An 18,708-nucleotide genomic window follows, 5' to 3' on the forward strand; every position below is an offset into this window, starting at 1 on the left:
TGCATTCGCGGTGCAGAGCACGACCCAACTGTTGGTCAACTGTGGGTTGGATGATGCTGCCCTAAATGGCCAAAGGAACGTATGATTAAGGGGAAAATGTCTGCATCCAATTTTTGCATACAAAGCAGAAATTCAACTTGTTACATGCCCCTTATGCTGAGGTCACTTCAGAATACAGTTTGAGAGCAAAAGTTGCAAAATATTATCGGCATTGGCACCAACTGTGTGGTATCACCAGGAGGCCATGTCTGTCACCGGTTTCAGTCTTATGCCTAAGTGCCTACAGATTTATTAGAAACTACATAGCAGGCTACCTGGTGTTGCTCGGGAAGGATAGTACCCAGAGAAGTGAGAAACTTGGAATTCAAGGTCACATGGCAGGATTTTTAGGTAAAGGAACAAAGCAGGCTGTGTTACATATGTAACAGCAAACAATGGAAAAAACAATTTCCGTATGCCGTACATGGGATCAGCTTGTACCTCACTACTTAACAGTGATTCTTATGTGTGTTTGTGTGTCTGCAGACCATGAACTTCATGTGAACGCATACTCCTGCAAAAAGGTTTGCACCAAGAGGATAGGATCCTTTGAGTAATGATTTCCCTTTGAGTGTGTCAAGAGATGTGCCTACCCAGAAGGAGGTCAAACCGCAGAAGCTGTATGACGTAATGTAACAAGCTGTAATGAGAAAACTACTCAAAGGACTCATCAGACACAACCAGAAGTGGTACTATGGGATTTAGGAGCATGAGGTGCACCCAAGTATCAACTTTGGCCGGAATCCGAGCTGCCATATGGAAATACAAGGAGACAGAAAAACAGACATCCTCTTTTTATACATTCAGATCAGGGAGGGATACACGTATGAGTGTATTGATGATGTAAAATTGATGTCTTTTAGAATGAAGAATGACTTATGATGCTGCTTGTATTTTCATAGCACATAAGCTTTTTAATAAAAATGCTCTGACTGATCACTCTAATGTGGTAGTCTGGCTTATTATCACGAGGGTCCAGGTTCCTATCCTGGCAGTGGCAGTTGTTCTGGGTTACAAGGGTAATGGGTAACCCCATCTTGAAGTTGTGCATGGAGGTTACTTTGAGGGCTGCAGTCTTGGTTCGTCAGATACATAATACAATATGTATAATATTATTTAACACAAGATGAAAAAGAACAATGCATAGTTAAAATTTGAAATAAACATAATTATTTTGTATATTAGGTGAAAATAGCTTCTGTTTTTGCAAATGTAGTTATTGTTTTACTAAATGTCAGTTTGATTGCTTTGAATTTTGGAGAAGTCATTGTGGTCAGAGTGAAAACAATCAGGTCTACTCCAAAATTTATCAACTGGCTCTAGAAAAAAATTGAAAATAAAATTGTTTATACATAGGGATGTGATTATCTTCTCCTCTTTTCTTGATGGTTGCACTTATCCAATCCTTTATTTGGGTCGACTCACTAAATACATTGCAACTTTTGCTGATTCAGATCATTTCTTATCTATTGATGTTACTTGTTAAATGTCTTTTTCCTTATGAACACAGTCTTTCCTTCTCTGTCTGCAGCACTCCTCATTTCGCTTGTGGGTCATCTTCTTAATTCCTCTGTATTTCCTTTCTTGGAATCTAGCATTGGTGTCCTGTTGTCCTCATCAGCATTCACTTATTGGGGTGATATCAATGGTATTCAGTTTGAGGATCTTGGGTCGCTGTAAAATGATATGAGATATATGATATGTTGAGAGGTTAAGGAAGTGACACATTACCTTTACTAAGAATGGTAACTGCACGACATGGAAATACCTGAAATTCCTTGTTGGTATTGAGTAATGTATATTTTTGGCTAAGTAACAGGAACTATTTAGGGGTACAATGTGACTTAAACTGTTAAGGCCGTTTTACATGAGGCACGGAATTGCGCAGGTTAGAGCTGCATTAATTTCTAAAATGGCGTTGAATTGCACGAATGCATGAACGAAATAAGAACAGGGGCTATTTTGCCGTCTCGCATCCACGCATTCTCGCATGTGTTCTAGCAATTCACCGCTTTACACGATGCAATTTTGATTGCGCCTTCGCACGTACGTCAGTTTGCGCAATTCCGTGTACCGTGCAAAACGGCCTTTAGAATTCGTCTAGAAGCATAAGTATGAATTTAATTTGGTTTTTCATGAACTTTGACATCTTTTTCATTGGAAGAATGGGGGATTTTATGTGCATGCTCTTATCTATCCCTGGCAGAAAAGGGATTAAATTTGTGCCTTTTTTGTATAAATAATATTTTTTTTCCTAGGGTATAATTCAAAGGAATTCTTTTTAGGCTTTTCACACAGTCAGATTCTCCAATGGCAAATTTTGGGTATGAGCCTGACTAATTATTTATCTTAAAATTTCCAAGCTGGAATGATATTTTTGGATTATTCTTAGTAGTTTTCTTAATCTTTATATATCAGCTTACCTTTATGTGTATGCTGTATAATATGGTGTTGACATTGGAGTAGATTGTGGAGTAGTAGTTGCTGTTGATGTACAATTTTGATCTTCTATACATTGAGAGGTGGATGGCTGAAATCCTGTTCCATCTGGGCAGGGCATGAATTGGGCTGTATTGTCGTAACAAATGCAATAGCCACACTCATTTGTAGGACTTGGGTACAAGCCAGTTGAATTGGGAGGGCATGCATCAGTCGGGCAGAACTGATCAGTGGATTGATTAGATGAAACTAAGATGAATGAGCAAACTAGTAATCCCACCAGAGTAATCAGCAGCTGACCTGTGATAAGGAAAGAAATTTTTATTGAAAGTATCAATAATGAATTCATTATACATATTGTGTGCATCATCTTGTATATACTATTGGTCAAATCAGTTTCCCTATAGATGGAGTAGCACTACAATTGTTATTGTTGAAAATTCAACTTTATCTATCATGTTCCATATCCTTTGGCTACAACCTTATGGTGGTGGAAAGGCTTGCATATTCCTAAAGCAGCAGTGACGGAATCAATACTTTATTACTCTTGTTAGGGCAACCCATGCTAGATAGGTCAAAGGGTAGGAGCCAGATGAAAGGTAGTCTACGTGACAGTGTCTGTAAAAATAATGTTGGAATGGAAGTAGGAAACCCTGCCAAATGTGTATCTATTCCCTGAAGACATGGAGTAACGTCAAATGAGCCTCAGAAACTCATCAAACAGAACACACCCTTCCGCAAAGGGTAGGTGTTGAAGGTCAGAAGGATGTATAGGATAATAAATATGTACATAATTGATTATGGTGGGAAACAAAGAGAGCAAGATTGGCTAGGTGGCAAAGAGAGTGTGAGGACATGGAAAAGTTTCAGAAGGAAGGAGAGATAGGCACGCTGTAAGCCAAGATAAAGTTGCTATCCGACGGCAAGCCATGTAAAAATTAAGGCTAAAGATTGAAGGATGCTAACTGAGAAACTCGTTTTCAGAGTTGATGGAAGGGGTATGTGGAGGATCTGTGAGATAAAAACTGACTGGGTAGATTTAACATAGAGGAGGAAAGTACAGTGGAGGAGGATAATCTTGGGCCAGGGTATGAAGGCTAGGAAAGAGTTGGGGGACAATTTCCTGTGTGAACTGCTAGGCAAGGCATACGAGAGAAGGTTTTTCAAACTAGTGTGCAGGATCTATTGGGAGGGGTCTTGGCCAGAGGATTTCGTGAAAATGAATCTAATTCCGCTGCTGAAAAAGAAGATTTCATTCATTCATCAAGCTGTAGAATGTGGAGGTGATAGGACCATCAGCCTAATAAAAAGATGGCAAAAGAGGTGCTGAGGATGTTAAACAGATGAATGGAGGCAAACGCTGATGAGTGTTTGAGTGACGATCAGTTTGATTTCAGAAAAGGAAAGTCAACCTGGTGACGTCATAGCAGCTATGAGGGCCTGTGTGGAGATTAACGTAGATTAATTAGCCAGGACCTGTATAGCTGCTTTGTGGATTTTGGGAAATCATTCAATCTAGTGAACTTAGTGAAGTTAATAGATACTCTTAACCCTTAACCGGTGACGTGGGATCTGAGAGGTTTCTAAAATTATGAATATTTTCAAAATTACTACAATTTTGAAATACATATCTATAATCCTCGTGAGCGTCTTAATGTTCTATAATAAGGACATATCACTCTTAAAATTTAGTGTTCTTAATATTCATTTCCGAAAATTTGTAACTGAATTTGATAAGCGGTCTGTGAAACCTCACGTCACGAAATTGGAAAAACCAATAAACGTAATGCTGGTGGGAATGATTCAAAAGGTTGTTAAAAACAATTCCTAGTGATTTTTCAAGAAAAATAATAATTATTGATTTGTAAGGAAGCATTTTAGTGGCATTATGTACGTGTATAATTAAGTACTTAATTTAGAAAAGTACGATGATAATAACTCGAGTTTTTTGATATCAGTTTTTTGATCCTGTTTCAAAATAACGATTTTTATTGAAAAATTGGTATCGGGAATGCATAATATTAAATATAAGTTTCAGAATAGTTAATCAGTCAAAGAAATATTAAACTAAGCAAGAAAAATGAATTTGCAACGTTTTATGAATTTTTGTTTTATTGCAGTTTCCTGGACCGCACGTCACTGGTAGTGTAACAAGAATTGCATGTCACTGGTTAAAGGTTAAGAAAGTGGGCGCTGGTTGGGAGGATAGGCGACTCATTTGTAATCCATAAATGGACCAGACTGCACAAGTGAATATTGAACTCCATGAAATTAAGAGTGCAAAAATGATTAAACGTGGAGTTTGCAGTGGCGCAGCCAGGGGGGGGGGGGTTCAGAGGGGCACGTGCCCTCCCAAACTTAATTTTAGCAGAAAAATATTAACATGTAAAAAAATTTATTCGACTCCACTGATCCAATATGTTTTAGCAAAACATTGCCCCGATGACCCATGAGTTGTGTAATTTTTAGTGCCAAAATATCATAAAATGTTATTTCTGGAGATGATAATGTTCGCATTTTTCCCAGAGGGTGATTCCACCCCCCTGGCCCTCCGGGTCGTGCCCCCACCCCCAACACATCATCCTGGCTACGCCAATGAGAGCACGAATATTACAAAAGAGGATCCTCAAGTCTGCCTCTAAATGTGTTGTCATCCGACGTGCATTAAAATGTGTTTACTAAACTCGCCCCACGCGTCGCTGGCGGACGAAGTGATCCTAGTTTCAGGGTGAAAAGAGGTGTAATTAGGAGTGTCAATGAAATTTATTGAAATGATGATGTGGGATATCAAATGCATAAAAGCTTTATGATATTCTTCGCAATTATTAACTCTATACTGCAAGATATTGGAAATATTTGTATCGCACGACCAAGGGTGCCCACTTACAAAAAATATTGGGGGGGCCCAAACCGAGGACCTTGCCCCAGTAAATTTTATAAGTAGTGAATTCTAAGTTTTTAAGCATTTTAGAGGAGTCATATAATCAACATTAGAACCCTGATCACTCGAATCTCGATATCTGGACACTCCGGGGAAAATCGACAAGCCTGGCACATTTTTTCCTCTCATCTGTAACGAATTTTTGGGGGGGGCTCGGGCCCCCTCAGGCCCCATGAAGTCGGCGCCACTGCGTACGACACTCATCACCGCGCCGCGGACATATTTGAAAACCGATTTAAATGCGACCGAATTGGCAACAGAAATCAGCCTTCTATGGGATAGAATTGGGCCGCCTCTATGCAATCCCCTTGCCTGAGAGTATGCATCCAAGTACTGAATCAAGTACTCAGTGGCTCAACCAAAATGTTGGTTTTGATAGTTGCGGGTAGAGTTCACCCCAGGCTAAGTCACGGTCGAGTGAATATCACACATTCAGGGGAAAGGGTCCAGTTCCTCTCCCCGGGCACCCTTGCACCCGAACGTTTTAAACCAATGCCCCTTGATCAGCAACCAAGCAATGGCCAAGCTTTCTACCTGCTAGGCTACAACGTTCATCCAGGACAGGCGCGCACTAGCGCGACCATGACCACGACCTGCGGCACACGACCAGTTTTAGCATTGCAACTAATGGAGCGACGCGCACTAGGCCAAGTGCGACTGGTTGGTCGGACCCGAGTCGTCCGACCAAAATTTTTGAATTTGGACGTCCCCGACTCAGCGGTCGTTGCGGCCAGAAATTACACACATTCTTATGGCGCGCCGCGCACTGACTCCGGCTTCACTCCGACCCGACCATACGAACTGAGCAAGTGGACGGTGAATGTGTTTTGCTATCGCGGGTGTGGTCGTGCTCTGGTCGGAAGGTGTGCGACAGAGATCTGCCGTGGTCGCGCTAGTGCGCGCCTGCCCTTATTATTGATACTGATTGTTAGTAAATGTTGGGAACTCCGCAGTATTCTGACGGCACGCCAATGAGCGGATTCGGCGCCGGCGGCTTGATGTTCACTAATTTTCGGCGGTCTATTGTGTATTGTGTATTTCGGCGGTCTATAGGACCCTGGGAAAGCGCCTCAATAGTCAACGCAGTTTAATGAATATATACAGCTCGTGGACATTATGTTTCCCTTGTTTATAGACACAATGAACATGAGTAATGTGAAAGCGGTCTTTTGACGGTACGCCGATGGGCAGATTCGGAGCCGGCGGCGTTTTGGTTACTAGTTTTCGGGGGTGTAACGTGCTAGTTAGAGCCCCTGGAAAGCGCCTCAATTTTCAACGCAGTTTTATGAATATACTCATAGGCGGATCCAGGGGGGGGGGGGGGGGGGGGGGCACGGGGGCACGTGCCCCCCCAGCCCCTCAAAAATATGCAAGATTTTTAATACGGTCCCATTATCATTGCATTCGTTTTGTATTGCGAGGTATCCATGTGCCCCACCCAGAACAAAATCCTGGATACGGCCTTGCTTGTGCCCCTCCCAGAAAAAAATCCTGGATCCGCCCCTGAATATACTGGGTGTTTAAGGAGGAATCTGCAATACTTCGGGAAGTGGTTGGGATACTATTAAGCATTTTTTGTCCATAAAATAGGGTCGCAGCATCTTAATTAGTTACTGAGCCATAGCAACGCAAATATTTTTTTGAATTCACTTTGCAGTTACCTACCATGACAACGGGTTTTCATGGGTATCCATCCTATTCGACATTTTATTTCATACTCAGGATTTTTTAGGACATAAAATAATTAAGGTTGAGCGAAAACGTTCGCTTATAAATATCTGAAACACTCAGTCTCAAAATGGGTGAGATTTCGCAATCGTATTGTTAGTACTAACTCAAAGCTCTCGTTTGATTAAGCTCAAAGATTAATTGTTTGAGACGATTATAATCGCACATTTTCGTCCAATCTTAAATATTAAATCCTTTAAAATCCAGGGTACCTATTCTATAAATTGTCGAATAGGCTGTTTACCCAAGAAAAACAGTTTTTACGGTAACTGTAGCGTGCATCCAAAAAAATGCGTGAATACTGAAGATCGGGATCGCCACCGGGTCACGAACTGCAGAAACTTGACGATCTCGAGAACTCTTCACGCTGTCAATTCGCTGGGAAAGGACTAAATCTCCCTTTGTCCAAAAACATGTTTTCGTTGCCAGAGCTCATTGACTAAGGAGTTGTGATCCCATGTTTATGGACAAAAAATTCTTAAAATTGTCTACAGACAATTTTAAGCATTTTTTATACCCTACAGCTTTCAGATTTAAGTATTTTAGATTCCTCCCGCAACAACCTGTATATACTGCTCATAGACATAAAGCTACCTTTGTTTACGCACATCATAGGAAAACTATTTTGGTCCGCAATGCCTATTATTGATCGCACTTACCTTTCATGGTGGATTGTGAGTCGTTGACTTGGCTGGCTTTGAGAAGGTTTTGAGCAGCAAGCGCTCCCCTTGCTCTACTTTATAAAGCTTTTGTTGAAGATAACGATGCCTTTATCTTTTATCTCTTGTCTTTTTCGGGTAACATTAGGATTAAAGGTATGATTATCACATAGTAAAGGAACTCTCCTCTTCTGAATTTGTCAATTTATGGTTGATCATATCAAGTAGATGATATCAATTTATAGCACTGTGCTGATACCCACCGAATTGATCCTGAATTCACTATCAAGAGCCGCTCACGCTCGCATTTACATGACACTTATATTCAATCAAAAATTGATTTTTTATAGAGTACGCATTTCTGAGCTAAGTGCAAATTTCTACCAACTCCTTCGTTGAGCACGTCAGTGGAAACAGAGGTGCTGTATCTCATCATCATCACTGGTCAACAATCCTAAGATTGGTTTGACGCAGTTCTCCGCTCAATTCGCATATCAGCTAATCTTTTCACACCTACGTGTTTCTTCTCCTTCACATCCTTCTTTTCCTGTTCCATATACCTATTTTGTTTGAGGTATTCCTTTCCCGTTCTTGCCATCCACTTGTCCTTCAACTATTGTCTTCATCAGGCCATCATGTCTCAAAACATATATATCATTACAGGTAGAAGGACAACTTTGATTCACAAATCATCACCGCATAAGTTTTTAAGAAAGTAATGATACAGATAAAAGATACAGAAAGGTTTTTCCCTGTGAAAGAAAGGTTTCCATTGAAATACCGAGGGGGAAAGCTTCATTTGGATGTTACACACCTGTTTTAATTTTGGTTTCCTCTGGCTGCAAAAATTTTGTATATTTAATATTCTCCATACTCATTTAATTCTTTATGGTGTCACTAACTTTAAAAATGTTAAACTCATTGTCCTTTATTTGTTAATGTATGTTAGAAAGTATAAATTACATTGCTGTCTTTTCGATTACGTCCACGCATTTTGGTGTCTGGTGGACGATAGTTTTGCTAGCCATGACACAAGCATAATAACTATTCGTTATATGTCGCACGCGTATAACTTTATCTTTCATATGCTTTTAGTCTTGCTAAGGAACTTATCCTATCTATACCTTATCTATAACTTGGCCTATCTGTTTTATTTTTTGTGATTGTTTTCACTATCCTATCGACGCATATTTTAACCGCAATTAGCGTGTATATACAGGGCAGACTCATGGCACAATACTTACGCGGGCAAACTGTAGAATGTGTCGCCCCCCTACCGGGGGGTTTGGTATGGAATACCCCCAATTGGACGCGTTTTGGACGTTTGGTCGCCCCTCCCTAGCTACATCGCCCGGGTTCCTCGTCCCTGTGTATTTATCCCACCTGGTTTCTGAAACGATTCGTTTTGGAGTGGACTAGTTTCTGTAAAACATATCATTGTTTAAAAGCCACTTGCATACGTAATGCTGTGTTGTCAGTGCCTGTGGGTGTTTGTATCTTTCTCATGTATGATATTGCCGAGGAAGCGGTGTGGAAAATCATTGGGGAAGAAGAGACAGCTGATGAGATCAGTGGCGCAGCGAGGGGGGATTAATATTGGTTATAGAATAGTGTGAGGATTAATAAAGTATCCCTCAGAAGGCCGTAAAAATCACCATTTTGAACCATTTGTCTTAATTTTTTCCGGCGGAGGGCCTCCGCACCTCCCAATTACCCTGGCGGGTATGCAATACCCCAAGCCCCTCAGTATTAGTTGCGCCTGAAACCCCCCCTAGCCTTAATTCCTAGCGGCGCCCCTGGATGAGATGGTATGGATGTACTCAGCGCAAAACAGTGGCGTAACTGTGAATATGCTTTAGGGGGGATGGGATGGCCTGAGGTGGCGACCCTCCCCTGGCAACGAGGGGTCCGGGAAAATATAATATTTGAAAAATGACATGCCTAGAAATACAATTTACATTATTTTGGCCCTAAAAATTTATCTTTCAGCAGGTGCAGTTCTGCTGTCAAAACTAGACAATAGTTTTAAATATTTTTTTATTTCTCTGAGGCTTTGGGGGGAGGGAGAGGGGTCTATCCCATCATCCCCCCTATAGTTAGGCCACTGGCACAAAATGAAATAAATTGTTGAACTCAACCGGCACGGTTAAAATTTGATCAATTAACTGTGTTCTACTGTTAAAAAGTCCTCTCTTTTAACAGAAAATTAAACACTACCCCACCCCTCACTGTAAGTAAATATAATAAGTAAATATCCATAGCACTCACGGCGGCACAAAGTTTTTTTGGAGCTATCATACAGACTTCGCTTTGGAACTCCGTGGAATCTTCCACCGCTCATTTCTTATATGCTTTGGAAGAGTTTTATCGCAAAGGATGATATAAAAAAACTTTCTGCTAAGAATCGTATGTTAAATTCTAAGCATTATGCAGTCTTTGGCACAGCAATAAACAGTTATATTGATAGGAGGAAGAGTTCTCGGGTTTCCAGCCGGGTCCAAGGGTTTTTCAGCACCGACGTTTCGAGGGCGAAGACTGTCATCGTCTTCAGGGTGAATGGCAGACTTCGCCCTCGAAACGTCGGTGCTGAAAAACCCATAGACCCGGCTGGAAACCCGAAAACTCTTCCTCCAGTCTATTTCGCCGGGAAAACCTTAGATCCTTCAGTTGTATTGATAATTTGTTCGTCATAATCTGTGCTGTAATTGAGCTTCTAGCATGGAAGGAACATACATACACTCGCAGGCTCTGAACACGTGGCATGCTGATTTTTGAGCAGGCTTAGAACAATGATATCTCTCAGTCAAGTATCCCTCCTCAGCGATAAGGTGCCTCTTCATACATCACTTGGTTCTTATTTTTCTCTTACAGGTTTGCATCTTGGGAGGACTAACATATATAGCAATCTTAACTTTTCAGTCGATTATACAATGTATGTATATATGTATATAATATACATCCCTGTTTCGGAGCTGTCCTAGTTCTCTGCGCTCTCGCTTCCACAATTTAGCGTACGTGCGAGTGATTCATATCTTAAACGATAAATTATTAATAATCAGTTCCTCACTATTCCAATGGCGGAGTTTGAATCAGAATGGTGCTTTAATTGGGATGTTATACCCTTCAAGAAATGAAATCCTGTTTTTGATATAATTTATCTAATAACAGCAAATGTATAAGAAGAAGTCAAGACTAGCATTAAACTAGGCACAAAACTGGTAGAGATGAATGAATTCTATTATTTGGGAAACAAGATAACTAGCTACGGGAAAAGCAGGATAGAAATTATCAACAGAATAGCCCAAGTGGAGAGAGAATTCCACGGAAAGAAAGATTTACTTACAGAGGGAGATTTAATCATAGAAGTAAGGAAAACGATTACATGAACTTACATTTGGAATATTCCTCTCTACGGAAGTATGCCAAGAACAATGACTGCAGCGGAGAAAGCAAGGGTTGAGGCCTTCGCAATGTGGTGTTCCAGTAGAATAGTAGGTTTTCCAGTAGGTTTTCCGCTTCGTGTTCCTTCCCGCACGACGAGGTCGAGTGACCTATTTCATTGTTTCACCCCCCGCCTTTCTGTTTCTAAACGTTCTTTTCTATTCAGACTTCCTTCTTCCATTAACTCATACGCCAAATGTGTTCCAAATTTTGATCCTTTTTTTCATCCCACACCCAACTTGCACTATCACTATCGTAATTTTCCCCCTATTCCTCGCACCACCCGATGACTATTCTTTGTTATTATTTGTAAATACTGTTGAATATTTTTTGTTTTTGTTGGTTACGTTGCTTAATGTTATGTAATTATTTCTCCTGTTATTGTAGTCCTCTGTAATTGGCCTCGTGCTGTTTTTGGACTAAATAAATAAATAAATGATGTGGGTCAAATGGATCGACCGAGTTAGTTTTCAGGAAGTCCTAAGAAGAGTAGGAGAGAAAAGAAGCTTCATGAAAATCTTGATAAGAAGACGGAACAACCTAGGCCTAATCTTGGGACATGATGGTCTGATGAAGAGAATCGTGGAGGGACAAGTGGATGGCAAGAACGGAAAAGTAAGACCTCGAAAAAAGAGTACGAAGCAGGTAAAAAGGATGTGAAAGAGAAGAAATATGCAGGTGTGAAAAGATTAGCTGATGGCAGAATTGAGTGGAGAGCTGTGTAAAACTAATCTTAGGATTCGTGACCGGTGATTATGATGTGCGAACTTATCCGTTAATCAGTCAGCTAACAGTGCGTCATAAATCTCGTATCTTATCTTTGGAAAGAATAAATTCATGTCTTACCTTGATAATTAATTTTAAATAGATAATTTGAGGTGCGAAATATCACCCAAACCTTGTTGTTCTCTTTTAATTAATATAAATGTTCAGCTAGTGAGCTCGCCTACGGTTAAACTTAATCAGTTATCTCCTTTTTTGGTTATTTTTTTTCTAGAGAGTTAATAAACAATGCTAATTGTTTCCATTAAATTTTACCTGGTTGTGAATTATTAATTTATAATTTGTTTAAATCAGAGTTCGCTGAGAGTATAAGTGCGAAGATTGAGGTCTCTTGATCACGTGACTTGTTTGGTTCTTAGGTTATACGAGCAAAAATTTTAGAACACTAGCGAAGTAACCAACGATAATTGTGTAAGAAAAACGAGATTCAGGTCAGCAACAGCATGTACGAAATAACATTTTATTAATTAGGAAATTTAGTGCAGTGTGTATACAAATGCTAATGTTCGAAGCTCCATATTTCTAAAAATAGTCGTAAATTACCTACAGATAGTTACCTCTTTCTACCCACTCAATGGCACCAGTGGCCTGTGGCGATTTTATCTCAATGCAACTAATCCCATTGCATAATTATAAACAATGAGCTATTTTTAATTGGGGTTGTCATTATCTTTCTTCTTACTTCGGAATTTCCTATAGACCAACGTGGTGGACTTCGATCCAGATATGAGGTGATACTTAATCCTTTATGCATTCCACTCAACACACTTTGATAATTTCCATTTTCTGCCGCTGATAATCATATGATTTTTTTGTTCTCAAAGGTTTTTCCCAATATTAATAATCAGTTTCCTCATTCTTGCACTCTCTTCATTATGTGTTGTGCGCTCAGGATGTAAGCTTTATTTCGAGAGTGGAATTTTTCTTGATTATGCTTTCTTTGTTCTTGTTTTAATTTATGTTGCTTTTTCCTCTCAACGAGTTGACTCCTTCCCTTTGTGTTGCAACCCTATCGCGGTTGAAAGGCTTGGGAGTTCCAATGACCTCTAAAACTGCACTGAGCTGGGGTAATTTTTAATTACTGCTGGCACAGGGGCCCGAACCAGGTAGGTCGAAGGAGACGGACGAAAAGTAATCCATGGGATAGTATCGCGTCATGTGTTAATTTTTTGAATGGACATTTGAAAAGCTACCATCTCCCTCATCCCTTAAAGCATGGAGTTTGAATTGAACGAGTCTCGGAAACTCATTTATAAAAATCTTTCCCTTTAGGTTTTAAGTAAAAAAGTGGTATACGATGTCGAATCTGGAGCCCTTTGCTTGGGAGATAAGAAGCTGCTACACCAATCTTACTCAAATTTTAATCGTCTTAGAACTGATATTTCAGTAAACTCTTGCCACCTGTAACTTTATGTATAACTTAAATGTTTCACGGACTTACCTTTTCGCTATGCTCTTTAGATCAAGCTCACAACTCTTTTTCTCCATTCGTCAGACTTAAATTTGTGTTCACGGTAGTTTCGTCCGTGGCGAATGTTATCTCATTGACTGTAGGAAAATTTTTATCGCTGCCTTGGAAAAATTCGCAAGGAAAAGATAGAAATTCACTCGTTAGCAATCCAGTTTCCGAACTGATCAAACATGATTTTGATGGACATTTATCTTTCAACTCCTATTTCATAATCAGACGGTCAGATGAAAGTTTTTTTTTAGCGTAAAATCGAAATTTACGGAGTCATATGACTGAATGTTTTCCAAATGTTAAACCGAATTTGAACGACCTAACTTGTACGAATTTCTCAAGGAAATAACAGCGAACCAGCAATTTGCGAACCTTAGCGGAGTAGCCCATGTTTGCACTTGAAGTGCTAAAATTCCACAGAGAACAAATTTTCCTTGATTGGAATTCGAACCAGGGTATCACGAATTCGCGACCTAAGGTCTACCACTTGAAAAACGATGGTGGATTTTCCCATGTGGTTTGCTGCGGAATCTTACGTATTGTTTAAATGTTGATATTTCACCGTTGAAGAAAAATCACTATCAATATTGTGCGTTTTTTTCTAACGCTGAATTGGAGATTTTTACAGCTGGTAGAGTCCTAGAATCCATCAACCTTACGTCATCACAAGTGCATATTTTCACACACAAGGTGACAACTCCATATGACGTTTAAGGCATCCTGTTGTCTGGATCAGATAAAAATGGTTCGATAAAAATGTTTTATCTTAATCGGCGATGAATTACTCTTGATATCAGATTATTATATTGTGGAAAACTTGCTATTCTGAGAAAATCTTTATCTTGGTCCTGTATGCCCTCGTAACTCTTTTTACCTCAACAAACTAGTTGGTGAAATAGATGAAAATTATCTTATTCTCATTATCTCAAGTAAACGAAATGTAATTGTGTCGCGCTACACCCAGTAGGTATATTTGAAAAGAATTCCGCGGTTGGCATTATCTTTGTTATCGGTCTGAATGATTATAAACATGTTTTAAACGGCCAATCGCGCATAAAATGACACAGATCAAATGACCCGTCGAGTTCTTGCAAGAATTTATTATATTCAAAAGTCTAAGCCAATATTGAAAATAATGATAGTCTTTACCTGAAGTTTTGATGGCACCAACGTCTGAGTTTTGATTGCTCTAACTTATATACACCTTCATCTGCTTTCAAACACAATGTGTGTTTTTGTTTTAGAGTCTTAGCTTGTGGAAATAATTTTGCCACGCCGCCTACTGGAGCCTCTTAGTATCCTAATTACTTAGGTATTTACTTGGTTAGGTACTTTAAGTATTCGATAGGCGGAGCCTAGCCTTGGGGAAATTCAGTCGCTTTCAGACCTCCGTTGTGTTCACTTCGTGAGTTAGTTAGCTGTTTTGCCTAGTGGGAACAGTGTTTTTGACACTGTCTTTCGTTTCTGTGCACTGGCCATAAATTTTTATGTAAGCGCTATGGAACCGACAGAGACTTTTTTGAAAAAATCGCAAATTCCGCGTCTCTCTCTCCTCATCCCTAGAGTCGCAGGTCCCACCTCCTGCCGCGACCAAGCTCGAAACATTCCGAGGAAGTTACACGACTGGGCCAGAAGAATAGATATTTGAAAGGGATGATAATTCTTTAAATATATGTGTAATGCTTTCTGTACGCCCGCAGAAGTTTTTGACGAAACGCGCAGATTGCCTTTTTATTTCATCAAGTTCACGGATTAAGTCGTTCTGAGCCGGACCCTATATGCTCGCTGCATATTCAATGAATATTATTCATTGGGTGGCTGGACGATGGGAAATAACATATATTCATCATCTGCCACTCTGCCAGAAATATTTCTTGTATGCGTTCCCCGCGATAGGTACGAAGTTACCGTAACTCCCATGTACTTTTCTTCATCTGCCGTCTTTATGTTCATCTACATCTACATAATACCCTGCGAGCCACCTCTAGGGTGTTTGGCAGGGGGTGATCAATCACCAGCATGCATTTGGACTCCCACATGCACACCACACCGTCCAAAAAACGTCCCGTATAATAACAAACTATACTACTATATGCTGTTAGAAATAGAATATAGAATAGAAATTCAGAAACATGCTTTAAGTTTTACATAGGTTAGTAGGCTACACTACAAGTCATGCAATCTATTTACTAGGTCTATTGCTGCCGTTATAATCTCTTATTGATCGAGGAAAAAATGACATTCGGAATCTGTCTGTTCTGCAATCTATCTCTCTTATTTTATTTATATGATCTGATCTTCCGTAGTACGTTGGCGTCCGCAAGATATGGTTAACTTCGTCAGAAAAGACACTGCTCTTGAATTTATCTAAAAGGTTTAGTCTATTTTTCAATCTACGGGCCGACAGAGATTCCCATCCGAGTTTATCTAAGAGGTCAGTTACACTAACAAGACTATCGTAACGACCTTTCACATACCTGGCAGCTCTCCTTTGCACGCGTTCTAACTCTGTTATTAAGCCTTTTTCATGAGGGTCCCAAACACTGGCAGCGTATTCCAAATGTGGTCTAACGAGGGAAAAGTAGCTAATTTCTCTCACTTTGTCTTCGCACTTTCCTAATATTCTTTTAACAAAACCCATTTTACGGTTAGCTTGACCGGTTATTTCTCGAATATGTTTATTCCACGATAGATCATTATTGAGTCTTACCCCTAGATATTTCACGGATTCAATGTTAACAACATTCACAACATATAAATGGAGATATTTGGACGACCTACGTATGAAATGTACCGCCAGTATTTGCTCAAATTAAGTTATAGACCCCTCTCTGGGCTACATGCGTGAAAGTTTTGCCAATCCGATGATAGAATTTTTAAGTTCTAAGAAGTAATCACTGATTTCGCAATGTATGATAGCACCGTTAGCAAATAATCGTATTTTACTGCTAATTCGGGAGCAGAGGTCATTTATATATGCAATGAACAAAAAGGGCAGAGTACGCTTCCTTGTGGGACACCTGATGTCGCTTACACTACATCCGAGCCAATTCCGTCAGCAATACTTTTTGCTTACGATCACTCGGAAAGTGGCGTATCCAGTTTATTGCTATTTCATTTAGCCCATATGTCTGTAATTTGTATAAAAGGTTATTGTGAGGTACCTACCGAGTGGAAAGCTTTCTTAAATTTAGAATTAATGCGTCAACTTGTCTTTTCTATTCACCAGGTTTGAGAACAGGTAAGGGGGAAGTTACGGCTGTCCAGGAAAGTCATGGTATTCCTAACGATAATATATTCGAATATCATAATTTTTGGTTTTTTCCCGGCGAATAATTGCGGTGAAGTTTTCTCGGGTTTCGCACCGGGTCAGATCCTCCATTTCTCCTTACAACGTTTCGATGGACAACTCGCCCATCGTCATCAGGGATTCAGGAATCAGTGGGCGAGTTGTCCATGGAAACGTTGGAAGGAGAAATTGAGGACCTGACTCGGCGCGAAACCCGAGAAAGCTTCACTGCAATTATTCGCCGGGAAAAAACCAAAAATTATATTACCGAGTAAAATTTCTAAATACTTTCCGTGACCTAGACGAGAGATTGAGTGTAGTGAAATATCTAAAAAAAATCATCACATAATATTCTTCCAACTTTATCACGTAATAAAGAATTTAAAATTCTCAATAATGCTAAATAAATTAAATGCTAGGGAGGCTATTATAACGTCTAAACCATTTTTCCCACGTGGCTTTCGTGGAAAATTAAGATACGGTAAACCGAATGATACATCTTAAGAGAAAACTAATAGCTAACAAAATCATTACGACACGATCACCCCAAAGAAATCACTTTTCAACACGATGGGATAGCTAAACATTCACAATCAATAATAATTAATAAATCACCGGTTAGGGAGGGAATACCCGCACGCGTCCTCGAGGATTTAGCATCACAGATTGCACCATTGTTAGAGATAATATTCAAGAAGTCATTGTCAGAGGGAAAGATACAAATAGACTGGAAAATTACAAACTTTACACTGATAATCAAAAAGGAATAAGACATGATCCAGGCAATTATCGACCAGTTTCATTAACATTAATTTTAGAAAAAGTAATCGAATACGCAGTGAAGTTTTCTCGGGTTTCGCACCGGGTCAGGTCCTCCATTTCTCCTTCCGACGTTTCGATGAAAAACTCGCCTATTTTCATCAGGGATCCAGGAATCCATGGTCATTTTCTCCAAGCCTCGCGGTGTGTAAACAGAAATCCGTGGACAACTCGCCCATCGTCATCAGGGATTCAGGAATCCAATGAGGAGGATCTGACTGGATCTGACCTGGTGCGAAACCCGAGAAAACTTCACTGCAATTTTACTCGGTGATTCTATCCGTCAACCAGCTGGTTCGTTAACCGGTATCGTCCAGTGTGATGTGGGCCGGCTAATTCTTAGGTCCAGGTCACTTCCAGGGACGCCTCTGATCTGAATATTTTTTTTCAAGAACGAATGAGTCAGCGTTGGCCTCTCATGCGGCGGTTTGGCAACGTAACTTGCCCGCCCACATCTGCGGTGGGATTTCGTCGCTATTTTCTAAATCCGGGGAGTTGAGCCTTTGAGATGCGGTGGGCCTTGTTCACGGACTTTCTCGATCACCTTCACTGAATTAGGTAGACAACAAACTTAATTTGAAAATTTGAAAGAGGTGGTGGTCTCAGGACTGTTATTGGCGTTGCTCGTGTACATCGTCATCTTTAGCATCTGGGATCCTTTACGCAATATTCGTAAAGAAAGGAAAAAAGGAAAGGAAGAAACAGTCTTCATTAAAACTATAATGAGAAAATCACAATAAAAATAATAGATAGGCTGAAATACGAGACTGATGTATTTTTTAAGACCTCAGTTAACAGGCTGGACTAAATAATTTATGTAATTCAGATAGATTCTCGGGATGGTACTGAGGTCATACTTTTTTCTACGTACTTATTGGGATTAAAACATAGCCACAGCACAAGAAATATATCTACATAAAAGAAGGATCCCTGCAGGACTTGTGACTAGAACGGTTCCACTTCATATGTGATGGAATATTATGATTTTAGTACTCTATACCTCTTACTTTGCATCACAAAATTTCTCACATTTCGCAAATCGGGTGTTGCGGTTGTAACTTCTGCCACCCCTCCAAGCAGAGGTTGGCTGTATAGTGCTTATGCATGC

The 18,708-nt window shown here is 40.0% G+C and overlaps 1 long non-coding RNA gene across 1 annotated transcript; it reads right to left on the bottom strand.

The window, feature by feature from the left end:
• Positions 1-1,536: 1,536 nt before the first annotated feature.
• On the bottom strand, positions 1,537-7,897 carry LOC124160709. The gene is made up of 3 exons (XR_006865229.1): positions 7,807-7,897; positions 2,463-2,778; positions 1,537-1,713 (listed from the first exon to the last, which is right to left on the bottom strand). It is a non-coding gene; the product is annotated as an uncharacterized LOC124160709 (long non-coding RNA).
• Positions 7,898-18,708: the final 10,811 nt, after the last annotated feature.

The sequence above is a fragment of the Ischnura elegans genome, chromosome 6 (assembly GCF_921293095.1).
Source record: "Ischnura elegans chromosome 6, ioIscEleg1.1, whole genome shotgun sequence".
Lineage (NCBI taxonomy): Eukaryota > Metazoa > Arthropoda > Insecta > Odonata > Coenagrionidae > Ischnura > Ischnura elegans.